The sequence below is a fragment of the Crocodylus siamensis genome, chromosome 1 (assembly GCF_052110815.1).
Source record: "Crocodylus siamensis isolate JL-2025a chromosome 1, ASM5211081v1, whole genome shotgun sequence".
In the NCBI taxonomy this organism is placed as follows: Eukaryota; Metazoa; Chordata; order Crocodylia; family Crocodylidae; genus Crocodylus; species Crocodylus siamensis.
This window is the reverse complement of record NC_143395.1, coordinates 129,404,048-129,421,159: the sequence shown is the minus strand read 5'-3', so window position 1 is coordinate 129,421,159 and position 17,112 is coordinate 129,404,048. Positions and strand designations below refer to the sequence as shown.

Here is a 17,112-nt window from a genome sequence, read left to right as displayed (position 1 = left end):
TGGAGCACATGTATAGACACACTAAATTTAATGCACATTAGAAAAAGTGCCTTATTGCAGGTGTAGATGTGCCCACTGTGTAACTTGAGCAGCCTATGGGCAGTGATTAACCCCCACTCCCCCAGGACACACCCCAGAGGTGGGGGATTATATACATGGGATGCTCACAACAAAGACAGGAGCCTCCTTTCTGCAGTGCCAAGGCTATCCTAGGCCCTCCCGCTAAAATGCCCTTTAAGGCGGCAGGAATATTTATTTCCTGTTTAACATGTTGCATCCAGAAGTGATTCATAACCAAATGTCCAATCTAATTTTATCTTTCAGGGCTGGGACTCCAGGGGTTCTGGTATCTGTTCCAGGCTCTCTATTGCAGACATCCTGTAAGACCTTGAGCAAGACAGACCTTGCTGAAGCTTGTTTCCCCTCTCACTTACATTAGTAGAATCAGTGTAATTCTGCCAATTCCAACAGCGTGACTCCTGGTTTATGCTGTCATAAGTTAGATCAAAATCAGCATTTCTGGGTTGAAATGCTGGGTGATAGACAAAGCTTGTATTCTCAGTGGCATAACTGAGCACTCAGCCGTTGTGGTACAGACATATCTTCATGGGTTAGCCTTCCTGCAAGAAATAAATAAGCTATTGTATGGAGCCAGATAGCTAAAACAAGTTGCTCCCACCCCATCTGATGCCACCTCCAAAACAGAGGCTTGTGCAAGGTAAAGATGATTCACTGGAAATAGTTTTGCAAAGGCTTGTGTGTCTGTAAAGGAGAGGAAAATGGGCAGGGAAGCAGAGAGATCAGGAGCAGCAAAACCAAGGACACAGTAAGAACAAGCTCTGGAACGTGTCAGTGAGACGAAACTCTGAGACAGAGCTTTTAGATTAAGGGCTGACTGGAAAGCAGGTTGGATCTGTGAGCAAAGACTTTCTCTTGCTGTTCGACTCCCGTTGTGTTCAGGGAGATGGGACATTGTACACTCTTTGTAAACAAACAGGATTACATCAAAGAAATACCAGCCATTTTCCTCTTATTGAGAACAACCTTCAACCACCTCAATTTTACTAGCTGGTTGGACTCAAAAAACAAAAAAAAAGGTGGGGGGTAACAGAGTGCTATAAATTGTACGTACTCTGAAAAACCAGGTACTTTTCAAATTGGGAACCCAGAATTAGCTGATACTTCATTTTGACTTCATTCTCTATGCCGCAGTTTTCTGTAGGTAAAACAAAGATAATAAGAGTACCTCAGTTCCCTGCAGTGTTGTGATGATTAGTCCATTAATGTTTGTAAATAAGTATAACACTAAAATAAAAGCACCATAGAGAAATTAATCCTTCTATCCTCAGTGCAGGACTTGCAGGGCCTGCCATTAATAAGGCACAGGGACCCATTTTGAATGAGGAGGATGAAAAAACTCAAAATACTTACCCAGGCACTGACCAACTCTCTCTTAACTTCAGAGTTGTCAATCCTAAATATTCTTCTAATCTGTTTTTTAATGCTCTCTCTCTCTATATATATATATTTTTTTTCCTCAAAGGATGAATGGTTCCCTGGTCAACTGCTGTGCTTTCACAATCATATTTTTCCCCATTACTCTGTTATTTTTTTCTATTACTGTGACAGAGACCCATATAAACCAAACGTGATCCTTGCCTAATTGTACAGGGGAAACATCAAAACCCACTATACATAAAGTACTGTCAACTGTGCACAAAGCAACATTTTTTTTCCTTTAATCTCATTCAGTTATTGTAATTTGAAAGGTAGCTGAACATTTTGTTCAGACAGAACTGTGATTTTTAAATTAATTGTGTCTGCTTAGGCTTCACAACAGTGTCTGCAGATAGGGATTATTGGTTACATTGAAGGAGAAATCCTGTTTTTACAAAGCATGTTACTAGTCAGGAAAGCTCTGATCCAGCAAACACTTGTTCATGTGTTTAAGTATGCAGGTAGTTTCCCTGAAATCAGTGTGTGAATACCTGGTCCCACTGAAATCAATGTGAGTTTTGCCAGTGATTTCATTAGGACCAGGATTTCACCCAAAGGACTAACTTACAAGTTCAAACTCAAGCCTGTGGTTATATATAAGCACTTCCGGGATCAAGGCCAATGGCTTTCTCTACTACTCAGAAGAGAAAAAAACTGAGCTTAAAATAAACTTATCAGATTATATATGAAAATGAGTGCATTATGACTGGCTGCAGAGGAGTAAGTGAAAAAAACCTATTATTCACCTCCTTGAAGGAAAGAATTAGTTTTAAATGGGCCTTTGATTTTATCTGCCATTGCGAATAGTAGTTAAAAAGAAAAAAAAATTAAAAATAATGTCTATAGTAGAGCGATTTCCAGGTACCTCAAGTGAGAATAATCAAAATATATGTAGACACACTTATATTGATCTTTTGTTTCAATAAATGTCAGGATCTATTGTGGTAAATATTGTCCTTCACTTTATCTCAGCCAATAGTATTCTCTCAGATCAATAAATCTATGCAAGAGTCAGTATCTACTTATTACATTCACTGCATTAACGGTAATTGTAGCAGACTAATATGTACCACTGCACTGGAATTAGACCCGCTTGCCAATGTGACATAGGTCATATACTGCTGAAAGTCCACAGAGATTTTTCTCTTTAGCTCAGGTGGCAAAAGCCAGTGCTCCTACAATAGGCAAAGGAGGGTCCCCAGGGACCACAACACACAGCATTTCTTATACAGGGCGACTATTGTGTTGCTGAGCACCCCAAGAACAAATGCCATCTCAGGATGTCGAAGTGCTCCACACTCATTATACTATCTGTTTTATAGACACATATTCCTACTTACCATAATGTCTGAACCCCTGATAACCCCTACCGCTTTTTTCCTCAAAACACCAAAGGGCGGGGGGAGGTAGGGAAATGCTACCATTTCCATTTTAAAACAGCAGTGAAGACCCAATGAGTCTTGTGGAGGATGGGACTGACCAACCCTGTTCCCCATAGTCTACTGACATGCTCCAAGATTCATCTTGCTGAGGGGATAACCTATCCCTAGAGCTACCCTTCCACAAAGAGACCTACATTTTCACTCCGCTTAAACTTGAGCAGAATAATGAAGAACCAGGCCCTGTAAGTCATCAAAGCCCCGTACACATTTCCTTCCTTCTAGCTGCCATCAGGGAGGATGTTTCTGGTAGACACCGCCAAACCCCTTACACAGCGGCCTTTAAAAATCATTCTGGGGCTGCTCAAAGTGACAACCAGCCTTCTGGACCTTGTGCGTCTCTGGTAGCAACAGAAGGTGCTTTTGGGAAGGGATGGCAAGTAGTTCCAGGCCTGAGTGTCTCCGACCAAACCATCTGAGTGTCAGATTTAGACATGGATGTGGACAATACACTGGAGGAGAGGTTCCTCTGGTCTTCCAACCACCATGTTCCAACTTTCTCCATAAATTGGAGCCTAAGCTCTGTCACCAAGTGCCTGGTAGGGCTGTGTGAATCTTTGGGTGCTGATTGGATTCGGAGGAGATTCAGCCCAATTCGGTGCCTCACCCAGCTCCAGCTCCTGGCCCTTTAAGAAAAACCCCCACTCACTGGGTGCTGCCCACCAGGGGGGCAATCCCAGCTGCTCCCCACTGCCCCACACTGCATGGGGGGGTCTCTGCCATGAGTCCTCCAACCCCCCTCCCTGCTCTCCCAGCCCCCCCCCCCCATGGCTGCCTCACCTGCCCCAGCTCCAGCCCTTTAAGAAAATAAAAACCAAAAGAAACCCTGAACTTACTGCTCCTGCAGCAGCCTCAGGGCTTTGGGGGGGCTTGTGGAAGAGCCCTCCATGTGGCAGGGAGCAGTGGGGGGCAGCAGGGATCACCCCCCGCTGGGCAGGAAATGGTGAGTGCAGGGTTTTTTTCATTTTTTCTTCCTTAATGGGCCAGGAACTGGGGCAGGCAAGGGAGCCATGGGGGGCTGGGGGAGCAGGTAGGGGTTGGGAGGCTCATGCAGAACCCCCTACGCAGCATGGGGGAGTAGGGACAGTGGAGATCATCCCCTCCCAACACCAGCAGCACCCACTGAGTCGGGGCTGTTTTTTTGAAAGAGCTGGGAGCCGGGCTGGGTGGAGAAGCCGTTGCCACACTGGGGGAGTGGGCAGGGGATGGGCCTGTGTGATTCAGCTGAATCAATTCAGGACAGCAATTCAAATCACCAGATTGAATCACTGTCCCCTGAATTAGCTGAAACCGAATCCAAGGCAAATACCAGCTGCTTCACTCAGGCCTAGTACCTGGCTTTCTTGAGGAGTTCAGCCAGGCTCTTACTCAGGTATTGGCCCAAGCCTCAGTCCTGTCTACATCCAAATCCCCCTTACCAGAATTTGGCAGTGCTGAAAATTCAAGCTAGCTGGCCCTACTGGAGCTATAGGGTAGAGCCTCTGTTTCACTCTCCCTCAGTTCGACCAGCTGCCTACTTTTTCCATGGGCGCTGCCAACAGTCCTCCAGTGACTTCCCAGGTTTCCACCTCTAAGCCCAGAAGGACAGACCAGTTCTCCCACAGCGCAAAGGGCAAGACTCAGAGTAGGTAGCTCGGTGTATAGAAGCACAAGGAACCATAGGTTCTGCTCCAGGAAAAGAGGTTCCAGGACAGACTCTGCAAGTTGAAGAGGTCTGCTTCTGGGCTGCCAAGTCTCCTCATTTCCTGAAAAACAAAGAAACCCCACTCCTCATAAGAATGGGACTGAAATATGGATTTTTCAATGCATTTGCACACAGGACAATGCCCACTGCCTTTGCCAAATCACTTTTAACTATGTCACTCTTCATCCTCTCTTGGGACAGCTCTGGCTTAAGTTTGGCTTTCAAGAGTAAATCACATTAGGCGTTTGGCTCAGGCCACCAAGAACAATAAAACAAATAGCTTTCTTGTGTCATTTCCTTTTTTGTGCGTGTCATTAACATTAAGCACATGATGTTGCAATGACAATATAACTGATGACTTAATGGACCAAATTTTAATTCAAGTAATATCTTCATTAATCTAAAAGCTGTCCCTTAAAAGTCTGGGAAATGTATTTATTGGAAAAAATCCAACAAAACTCTACTGACAATTCTGTTCTGAATGATAATATGTGCATTTTTTAAGGCTCTTCTCTAGCAGAATTTTCTGTTTTTTATATAATTTTTTTAAAAATTTCTATGTTGCTGACACATTATCTTTTTCCACAGGTTTTCCATGTGATAAAACATTGAACTATGTGGACCGAATCCTCAAATGGTGGAAATCAGCATTGCTTTATTGATGTCAGTAGAGCAATGCTGACTGACTCCACTCAAGGATCTGTACCCTTGCTTAGAGTGGCACATCCCAAGTGGTAATTTTAGGTAGAGGATTAGAAAGGCAATGTACAGCAGATGCAAAACAGACGTGGGTAGCTGAAGAGAATCCCCATTAGAGCAGAGGCACTGCACCCAGCACAAGAATGTGTTTTGAGGCAAAGCTAAGCTGCAGCAGCTGGGGCGAGGACAGACAGGTGCAGCTGCGAGAGAGGATATGAATGAGCCTATTGCATTGCTGCCTATGGAATGATGGGCCTTCCCCTTTAAGCAAAATTTGCCATGCAAACAAAATAAAATCAGGGCCTGTGATGAGGATCCTTGATGTCATTGCTTTTGCATTCACAGACAGCAGAACATGTTAGGAGTGGAAAATATTTCTCACAAAGAAGATTGCAACAGAGCTTCCTTGAGTGCCAGCCCGAAATGGCAGAATGAACATTTTGCAGTAACTGTATCATCACCGCCATCCTCAACACCTTCAAGCCTAAATGAAAGGAATATGTCTATGACTTAGCCTCTTCCTGCAGTTTACACATATCCTTATAGTAACGTGTGTATCATAAGAAAAATCTGAAACAAAACAGTCCACTGCACAGGCTTCTCCCCTTAAGGAGAGAAGGAGAAAACAAAGACAATCTGACAGATGAAAGAGGAGTAGCTTACTGCAGTATTGGAAGGTAGGCAGATGATGAGTGAGGTACAAGGACCTGGAGTAGAAGTCCGGGTGGCTCTCATGGGAACACAGTCCCAAGGCTTGAATCGCATTGCAAAATCCAAGACTACTACTTCAGCTCGGGTACTCCTCAAAATGGAGATGGATCAGAAGCATCATGGTAAACACAAAGGAAATGTTAAGATGTACTAGTTCACTTCTAAAAGTAGGCAAGTTTCCCTGCCAGCCATCCAGAAGGGGATGCTATGAATCCTTTCAAGTTGGCTTCTGGAGAATGCATACAATCCACTCAGGCAGACTTACTTCTGTTCTTTACATATTTGCTCAGTTTCTTAATTTCATATAAAAATCATCAAGACTAAAAGCACAATTGAGTCGTTGTGTGTGGAAAACATAATGGCCACCAAGCCTGCCCTCCAACAATCAACAAATGAAATTGTGATTTCACATTTTTTGCAGAAACCATTAAATTGATTGAAAAAACATTGAAAAAAAGAGAAGGCTGAGAGGGGGCTTAGTAGCAGCTTACCACTGTATTGGGGGGAATACATCAAGGGCTCAGCGAACAACTTTTCACCAGGGCACCCTTGGTGAAAACCAGGAGTAATGGCCACAAACTCCTGGAAGACTGTTTCAGGCTTAAAACTTTTTCACAGTTAGGGTGTCTAGACTGTGGAATAAGCTCCCTCCAGAGGTGCTGAAATCACCTACCCTGGAAATCTTCAAGATGGACAGTCATCTTGCTGGGTCACCTGACCCCAGTTATCTTTCCTGCTTGGTGCAGGGGGGCTGGACCTGATGATCTTGCAAGGTCCCTTCCAGCCCCTAACAATCCATGAATAAGACACGGGTCCTCAGCCCCACAATGGCCACTTTAGAAAACAGTCATGCTGGCTTAACAGGATTCCCTGTTCAGCTCTCAGTGCATGTCCAGAAGAGAGACATGATCAGTATAACTACCTATCTCAGCCACTTCTGGCTGCTGAAGTAGGCTTTGGGGCTATAAGTCACTAGTATAAATTAGGATAGCCCTGAGGCTCACTAATTTAAGCTGGAGATGGTCCTAACTCTGGCTGGCTGAAGAATCTTAAAAGTCTCAGAAATGGCTAGCCATCTTGGATACCTTCTCTTCTTCCTCCAGAACAGCAAGGCAGTCAAGCACAGGTGCTGTGCAGGCATGGGCTACAAAATTCCCCTCTTCCATCTGGAATATATGATAGAGCTATGCACACCAGCTCCTCAGTAGGCATATATTTATCGGTTTGAGATGTGAGCGAGACCTCAGATTGCCATCACACACCATAGTAGCAGTGCAGCTCTAGGGAAGCAGTTAGTCTTTTGTCATTGAACCAAGAAGTAGTTTTCACTATGGGTGGTGCACAGGGAGTGGCCAGATTCTTGGAACTGGGTGGAAACAATACTTGAATTGCATCTGCTTCTGCTGAGTCTTCCCTTGTAGATCCCCTTAACGGCTTCCTATTGTAACAGCTGAGGCAGAAAGCACACATCCTGAACCTTCATGTGCTGTGCTGTGCTAAAGAGAATCTATTTTAATCTTCACCCTACCCCCACTACCCCACAATGTCTTGTCCAAAAATGAACCCACTCTTGAAGAAGGTAATTCCCCCAACTTTATGACATGGGTGTCTGCAGAGAAGACAAGTGTATACTCCCTGTAGCCTCGCTCAAGACCTGCATTTCTTCAGAGTTGACCAAGCAAGTCAGAAGGCACAGCATTTTCATGAAGAACAAAATAGATCTCTTGTCTTAGCTATGTATCTTTCAGCACTTTTCATCGCCCAAAATCTGCTCTTGCCTTCTATTTACATTGGCTCTTACTTTCCCTCACTGCAGGCAGATTTTGGGATATGTCCAGAAGAAATGGAGGTCAAACCACTGCTTCCATGGCCACCAACAGTGATTCCTGGCTGGCCTGTGAGGGGCACTCCCATTTTGCTTGTTGAGTCTCCTCACTCCCACCTGAAAGGCTACCTAGGTCATGCCTGTAAATTCCCCCCAATTCTTATATAATGTACTCCAACCCCAAACTACTTGTTCTAAACTCATCAACTATATGGACACTCATCACTGAGCCACAATAACAGACATCTGATGAAAAGTGGATTGCATGCAGCCCTTTTTATAGTCTGAGGTCATGAAATCTCTGGGGACAGATAAAGGCCTCATCCTAATAGAAGTTGACAGTCTCACAGGCCCTAATCCTTTTTTCTGCCTGGACAGACTCTGGCCCCCTTGCCCATCCCTCCTGCTGATCTGAAATTCCTACCAGCACCTTGTCTTTAGCTAGCCAATGCTTAAGAGAGGGCAATAGATTGAACTCACTATTAGAAATCATTAAACCTGGGGTCAGTTCACATCTCTGCATCATGAGAGACCTAGGCCAAATCACTTAAGGCAGGGGTTCTTAACCTGGGGTCCACAGACCCCCAAGGGGTCTGTGGATAGATTTCAGGGGGTTCGTGAACTTGGATGGGAAAAAATTACATCTTTATTTTCACTAACCTCTAACTGAAATTTAGCATTTCCTTCAATTATGAATGTAGGCAGCAAACCACAGTAGTATTAGCAGTACCTGTGACTTTGTCACCAATAGAAATCACAGATATTTTCGTATCACATTATTGTTGTTGCAGATATCTCAAAATATCGTTTACACTCATCACTACTCCGAAATTACGGTAGTTATTAGACCCCCTGCTAGATTGCACGTGATCGCAGTCTTTCTGTCTACAGACCCTCATTATTCTGAGAAGGGGTCCATAGACTTCACCAGACTGTCAAAGGGGTCCATGGCACAAAAAAAGTTAAGAACCCCTGACTTATGGCCTCAGTTTCCCCACTTGCTAAGTGGTGGCGAATATCACTTTCTTACCATTATAAAGGGATTTCCAGTGCTTACTGAATGTAAAACACTGTTACTGGAATTAAGAGGCAAAAAAAGAGAGAGGCTGTGCAGAGGCTTCATTGCAAAGCTACACACCCTTCCACCCACACATAGGTCCTGTGAACACACTTATGTCTGGAGAGTGGGACTCCAATTTAGCCACCTAAAGGCTGGAGTTCATGCATCCCCTGAGGCTGAACTAAAAACCAGCATCAGGATTATATCTGGAGGGGCCCATTCGTCCATTTTGCAGCTGAGAGTTTCAGCAGATATGCTGATAACAGTGGACAGTGAGAAAGGTAATGAGTGTGTATGTTAATCTTTGTGTGCATCCTGTGAGGTGGGAGGGCTATGAGGAAGCAGAAAGGGTCAAATGTATACATTACTAAATTCTCTCTTCCAGAGATTATGAAACTAGCTAGAGCGCACAAGTTCCTATTCTAGGACTGTTGCAAAGCACCTTTAGGTAATGCACAGTTATTGCAACTCAGACTCCTCTCCCTCGAAGGTCACTGTAATTCCATTTTCCAGAAGAGGTTTTAAAAATGCAATGTATTTATATGCACCTTAGACTAATTTTCTAAACCAATTGCATTTCTCCACCACCTCCAAAAATAAATCTAGCCAATACATGATAAAGGAGATTCCTCCAAGGCTGGGAAGCTTTCAAATTAAAATGTATTGTACTGCCTACATCAGTTCAAGCAAGAGACATCAGGCTAAGCACCTCATCTGCTGGTGATCACGCACGCGCCGTGTTGCTCCCAAGACTGGCCACCTAAAACTGCTGTGCCGCCTTACCCAAAGGTTGCTTTAGAATTTCATTTCCTTGGAGTAAACAATAGATGACATTGCCGGTCTGAGCAGCAGATGCAGAGCATAGAGATAAATATTTCATGATAAACAAGAAACCTTTGTAAACATGGAATACAGATTTATAATTGATGAAGGAGGCACTCGGGACAAGTTGGACAAGTTCTAGAACTCTTGACTTGAGAAATAGCATCCAAAAGTGAATTCCCCCACCAGCTCCGCTCAACTTGAACTCTCACCCACGTGCCTTCAGCAGGCCTGCAGAGCACTTTCTCAGTCTCACCCAGGAAGCCAGGTTGCCTCAGAAAACTTGAACCACGTGGGCTGATTAGGGAGAGAAAAAAAAATCAGAACCAAAGTCAGATGCTGTGGGTGGAAGTTCTGAAACATATATACTTCCTCTGCCTTTAAGAAACATCACCACGGCACCTTGTTGTTCAGCTGTGGGGTTTATTTTTGGCAAAAGCCAAAAAAAGGGAACAAGATAACATTTGGTTTGTTCCTTCCGTTTTGGTAAGCCACAGTTCCTAAGCCCTTATCGTTAAGAAATAAGAGCAGTATTACATGTTCAAACGATTTATGTGAGGATCCTGCCGTTTGTTATTGGAACACCAAGTACAACTGCAAGCCCATTATTATCTCTCGCTGCCTGTGCATGCACAGCATGAGCAAATGAGAAAGATTAGGGGTAAGGCCAATGGTGCTTGCAAAGTCAGTGACAAATATGCAGTACTTAAAACCCACTCTGAAGCTGCTCTGGTTGGCTGCCAGGGACCTACAAGATTTTTTCTCCTGTTTATTTTAAGTCTCACCAAGTAGAGGCTTCTGACTGTGATTTGATAGCTGAAAGACAGAGAGGTCATACAGTAACACTGTCCCTCATACCTCACTGCATTGTATTCCACTGGTCCAAGAGACAGGGAAGTCACTAGCATTGCAAAGGACCTGTGGGAGTCAGGCCTGTGTGAAAAGAGCTGATTTCATCTCCTTTTTAAGACAGGGTAACAACCTTGATTACATTCTGATATTGTTTTAAAGCACTCTTTTTCCCCTGACCTGCATTCCCTTATCCTCATCCTCCTACTCACAGCTAATCTCTCCCTGCATCCCACTGTTGTTTCTGCAGACAATATGTGTATGTTGCAGCATATCTGCAGGAGGAGACGGACCATTTCTCATAATAAAGCGCACATGAACATTCAGCCAATCCTCTCTGTCTAGTATGGGAGCAGTTGTGAGTTTATGGGTTTTCAGAAGGAGGCGGCTTGTGCAAAAAGGAAACAAATGTCCTGCGACAATACACACCGTTCCATTGCAAGTGCACTGGGCAACTGGAGAGCACTGGAGAACAAGAGGTTGTGTTACAATTCATTGTAATATTCAGCGCGTTAAGTTCTCATAACAGGATACATAAAATAAAGAAGCAAAAAGGAAAAATAACTTGGGCTTTTGCTATGCATCAAAGATCCACCAAGCACCCACTGGATTTAACAAATGCTTAACTTCCATTAAACAAAGAGAAGGCTTCTGAGGAGTGAAAGAGATCAAAATGCTGGCATGCAAGTGACCAAAATGCTGGCGTGCATCCATAGATGCTTCTCGAGCAAATCCTGGGACGTCATTCTCCCCTTGTACTCGGCCTTAGTGGGGCTGCAGCTGGAGTACTGCGTCCAGTTTTGGGCTCCACAATTCAAAAAGGATGTGGAGAAGCTTGAGAGAGTCCAGAGAAGAGCCATGCACATGATCAGAGGTCAGGAAAACAGATCTTACGATGACAGGCTGAGAGCCATGGGACTCTTTAGCCTGGAAAAGCACAGGCTCAGGGGTGATCTGATGGCCACCTATAAGTTTATCAGGGGTGACCACCAGGATCTGGGGGAACGTCTGTTCACCAGAGCGCCCCAAGGGATGACGAGGTCAAACTGTCACAAACTCCTGCAAGACCGTTTCAGGCTGGACATAAGGAAGAATTTCTTTACTGTCCGAGCCCCCAAGATCTGGAACAGTCTGCCAGCGGAGGTGGTTCAAGCACCTACATTGAACACCTTCAAGAGTAAATTGGATTCTTATCTTGCTGGGATCCTATGACCCCAGCTGACTTCCTGCCCTTTGGGCAGGGGGTTGGACTCGATGATCTCCCGAGGTCCCTTCCAGCCCTAATGTCTATGAAAAATCTATGAAATCTATGAAAATAGTGATTTAACCAGCTTCCAGAGAGCATGCTGTAGCTGCTCAGAAACATGCTTCTGTTCAGCAGTTCTGCCTGCAGACTTAATTAAACGCAGGTGCAGATCTAGGCCTGTGGAAGAAAGAGGCCATACTCTCAGAACCAGTATTTATTTATGTAGAGTGTAGTGACATTCATGTCATAGGGGCCATTGGTGATGCATAGGGGGTGCACACGGGTGCATGTGCACCCCCTGAGATTGGTGGTGCAGCCCCTGACAAACGCCACTGATGCTACTAGCAGCGCCTGCAGGCGGTCACCGCTTACCACCCACCCTCACCACCAACACTGCCGGCGGCATCTGCAGGTGGTCCCTAATCGCTGCTGGTGGTATTTGGCGCTTGCCACCCCGCCACCAACACTGCTGCGGCTGCCTGCAGGAGCTCCCTGCTTGCCACCGCCACCACCACCTGCAGGAGGTCACCATGTCCCCCCCAGCATCTGTGGGCACGCATTGTTTATGATAGGGGCCCCTTTTAAAGCAATACACTACCAAGTCCTTTCTCTCTGTAGAATGAAAATTAACCCAGGAGGTATCATTCTGCAGTGGATCATAGTGGAGGACCTGTTCATTGTGGCTCTAGAGAACATAAGAACATAATGAGTAAGACACTGGGTCAGACCTGTAGTTCATGGTAGGCCTCTACACCACAGCCAAGCAACTAGGTCACCCCCCTAAGGAGGGCCAGCCGAGCCTCAGCCTGCTGATTTGTTCTAGGTCTGGTTTTAAGGAGCCCTTGGAGCACCTAGCCCCTGCTGTGCAATGAACTGACTTCATTCTGAGTAGCTCTTACCCATGTGACTTCCAAAGTGCCTGTTTCTGCACATGTGTCCAGTCCCAAAGAACTTCCAAACTCCAGTTTGACTTTGGCTTGTCCCCTGACAACAGACATTGGTAATACCCCTAGCCCTAACCACTAGGCCAAACTCCTCTGTAGACCCTGATAGCCTATCTAGCCCAGTAACCCATCTCCAACAATCCCTTGACACTCTAGTTATTAACCTATAACCTGCACTTCCATTCCTGCTTTATCATCCTAATAGTTTAGTTGTTAGACATTTAGTGGCCTTCTTCTAACCAATGAGCAGGGCTTGTAGTTCCTGGTGGGCCTAGGTCTACTATCATAGTGTGATTAAATCAGCTTGTCTCCAACAATGGCAAGTAGGAAATGATTTAGAGTACAGGTATCAACGTATGGCAGTGGAATGGCTCAATCTGGCCTACTGGCTACTGGCAGGCCACCAGAAGTTTGCAGGTGTTGGCTGCTGCAGAATCCTAGGCCATTGGGCACTTGTGGACATGGCAATTGGGAGCCGGAAGGCAAGCAAGGGCTCATACAGCCACAATGCCTGTTGACATTGCTACAGCCCCAGATTCTCAGCAGCTGGCCCTGTCACTGCTCCATGCTAAAGTCACTACTACCATCAACACCAAAGTCTGGAGCTGCTGCTACTGCCTGCCTTACTGCTGCTGCTGCCGCCACATACTCCAGGCTGGATCTGGCCCACAAGCAGCCTCTCAGTCCAAATCTGGCCCGGGGTGCAAGATGAGTTTGACACCCCTGCTTTAGAGGGAAAGCACATGAGCAGGGAATGCCTAGAACCCACTATCATTGGCTTAAGGATGTCAAGTAATACATCCCTGACTGTTCTGTCTAATTGCTCCCAATGGACCTGTCTTCCATTAATTTGTCTAATCCCTTTTTGACCCTGATTATATTAGCTGCCACTGCAATCTGCTGTGGTAATGACTTTCACAAACTGACTATGTACTGAGTAAAAAAGTACTTCCTCTTGTTTGTTTTAAGCCTGACCCCTGACAAATTCAATGGGTGCCACCCAGTTCTCACATTCTAGTTTGGCAGACCAGTGCTGTCATTTAACTATACATAGAGGCTTGGCAGAACCCGGGCTAATGAGGAGGTAGAGAGATAAGTTTATTGACTTTAAACTACTGGGCAATAGAAAAATCTAACCCAAAAAAGTCTCAAGGACAATCAAGTTCTTTACAGGAAAGAGAACCCTACCCATGAAAGAAGAAAAAAAGCCAAAAGAAGCTACTGTGTTTATTTCAGTCTAATTGCAATAAAGATGTGTCCAGCACCCCAAGTCTCTCTTCCTGTATCACTCCATTCTCCCTTTCTGTTCAGAGGGAAACAGATTTGCAAGTTCCATTGACGTTATTCATTTTGCCGGAAATTTGAGACATGGCCACTTGAAAACGTCTGCGTAAAACAACAAAAGAAAAATACCAGCAGGATGGGGACACAGCTGTCAGAGACTGACAGATGCAGATGTCTTTATGTGCTTAAAAACGGAAGAACTAAAGCAAGCAATGGGGAGCGGTAGCAGGAAGAAAAAGCAGTTGCTCTACAATCAGTTTGGTTATTGATCAGTTAGGGAGTGAATGACTCCCTGCACTTGGAAGTTATATTCGCTACCCCGGGCCAAAATAATGGACTGCAAACCAAGATCAGTCTCAGTTGCCAGCAAGGACTCTCCTACACCATGGGCAACAAAGCCATAATTCCAGAGGGATACAGAATTTGGAAATACAGCAGCACATCCTACTTGAAAGCCTGTAAATAAAAGGAACATCAAATGCCTACACCGCAGTATCAGAAGCTGTTCCTTATTCCCCTCCCCCCCCACAATCATTAACTTCTGCAATCCTCAGAGACACTGACTAGAGATCCATGGAGAATTCAGTGTTTTCTGCCTGTACTTTGTAGTGGGAGTCCAAGATGTGCTGGCATCAGCAGCTGCAATAGTGAGGATGTCCCACTGGCCTTTCCTCTCCATCAGTCTGTGGCTGGAAGACAAAGGCTCCTGCCGAAAAGAGCAAGAAAGTGTAACATTTTTCAAAGGAAGAAGCTGTGTACCAGTGAGGCCAAAGTCTACACAAAACTCCAAGTAACAGCACACTTCACCTCAAAATGGTGGTGTCAAGCACAGAAGAGAGGCTGCCAAAGTGCAGCCGACACACTAAAGCATGCGAGTGCAGAGACAAAGCACTAACGCCTCAAAGAAAGGTCCAAAGCACCGAGACTAGAAGAGCTGACTTGGCTCTTCAAGTAAAAAAAAGTAAAAAGTAAAGTACCCCCCCCAAATTCCAAAAGGCCAAAGTCCGAGCATTAAAGAGCCAATGTCTAAGAATATTTCTGCCTGATGGGATGAGCAAAAGCCTTAGGCCAAATGACAAACCACTGGGAATCTAGCTCAGAAGATGAGAAGAACTGCATGCCCAGTAGGCTCAGAGGATGGCGTCTGCTGGAAGTTCCTGGGCTACCTGGACCCACACAGTCACTGCCAACTACTTTAGAAGACATCATGATCACTGGCCTAATATTTAGGAGTGCTAAGTACCTGGCAGCATCTATATCACTCCATGTCTACACTGTGGTGAGCTCCTTCTTCAGCCGGGATGGCCCAAGGCACATCCTGCCTGCATGCTCCAAACCTAGAAATATGCCAGTGAAGATGCCCCAGGGTAGCTCCCAGCAAGTGCCCACCAGAACCTATCATCTCAAGAGCAGCTGCAGATAGCTGCCCCAGTATATTGTATTTCCATCTCTGGAGCATGCAAGCTCAGGGCTGGCCTGGAATACACTAGCAGAGTCAAACTTTACATTTCCATTTTTTTTGTAATATCTCTGCTTAGATTATCAGCTAGGAAAGCTGTCTTGTGTGCTTTGGTATGAAGGTTGCATTATCTATTATAACAATTTTAATGGTAAATTAAATTAAACTTAGGTCCTGAGAAGGCTTAGGGGCATATGGAAAACAATCCCTTCATGCCCAGCCAGCATTAGATGTATTGTTTGCTCTCTCAAAAAATATTTAAAGTCAAATTCTCTCAGCCTTTGGCTTGCATAAGACCTCCTTGGCTTCAGTGGGATTACATGCAAAGGTAAGGCAGCAGTGATTGGGTGCCATGCTAGTCTTACCCATTCTCACAGAGCTAATGTATCACTGTGCCAGGCCAAAGCAGAAGCTGGCATCATACTCCACAGGGGACGAATGGCAATTCTGATGCTCCAGCTGCCTACAAGCGTAACTAACTCCTGGGGGAAGTGGGGATCCACTACTTGTGCTCCATCCGAACAGCTGCAGGCCTTTTGCTGTTTTGAAATGTGAATCTGCAAAGAGTGTGTTGCTCAGGAGGGGTCACTTTTCTCTGTCAAGAGCTGCCTTCACTTATTCTCTGAGACATGAGCACTAGGTAAAAAACAGCTTCTCGTTGCCTTGGGATGACAGAAGGCAACTGAACCAAACTGTGTCTGTCAACTTTAGGATCTATGCAAGAAGCAAGGTTTTTTTGATGATACCTTTTACCAGACTAACTGCATAGCTAAGAGCTTGTGCCTAAAACCTTGTCTAACAAGTGCCCTTGTTTCAGGACCCAAGTAGAAATGGAGGCTGCCCAGACACATGCTGAGAAGTGGGGAGAGGAGGGCATTTTAATTAAAGAGGTTCCTGGAAAGCTGCTCTAATTGAAACAGCTCACTGTTGTGCGTATTAAGCCAACCCCCTTCCCTCCCACCCTCCCCCCTGCACTTCAGAATGGCCATAGGAAGCTTTAACTAAAGCTCTTTCAATGAGTTTTAGTTAAAGCACTCCCATGGCCATTTTGAAATGGGGGGGAAGTTAATACACGTGATGGTCTGACATCACTGGAGCTTTCTAATTAGAATGCAGAGCTCACTCGATTAAATCAAATCTGCACCTCTGCGTTCTAATTAGAATGCAAGCCAGCACGTGTATAGGCAGCTGGAGAGTCTCAAAAACTTCCCCTTTCATGAAAGCAATTCCTAGACACATGCGCACACACATGCACAGTTCAGCCTTTCCTGCAACCAGATAACATCCTCCATATCACAGTTCTCTCAGCCTTTGCTGCTCCAATTAACCCAGCAATGGTTAGGATGAAACTCAGAGTGCCTCACCCATTCTTTTCCCACCTAGCTTCTGAGTGCAGTTCACAGCGATGGTCTTCTCTTCCAATGGGCCTGGAGCATCACAAAAAAGGTTTTAAAATAGTAGCTGCACCTGTGACTGCAGGAGGGCTCATGCTCCCAACCAGAGGTAGACCCTGGATTGCCCTGGGTGGTAGCTGCTGCTATTTTTACACCCCTCCCCACCTCCAGGGTCAGCACCTGAGGCTGGTGTCCTGGT

General features: G+C 45.2%; 1 long non-coding RNA gene across 1 annotated transcript; it reads right to left on the bottom strand.

Moving 5' to 3' along the window:
- Nucleotides 1-484: 484 nt before the first annotated feature.
- LOC149873322 (uncharacterized) lies at nt 485-4,675 on the bottom strand. Its single transcript, XR_016439851.1, has 3 exons — nt 4,454-4,675; nt 1,133-1,216; nt 485-620 (listed from the first exon to the last, which is right to left on the bottom strand). It is a non-coding gene; the product is annotated as an uncharacterized LOC149873322 (long non-coding RNA).
- Between the last annotated feature and the right edge of the window lie 12,437 nt (nt 4,676-17,112).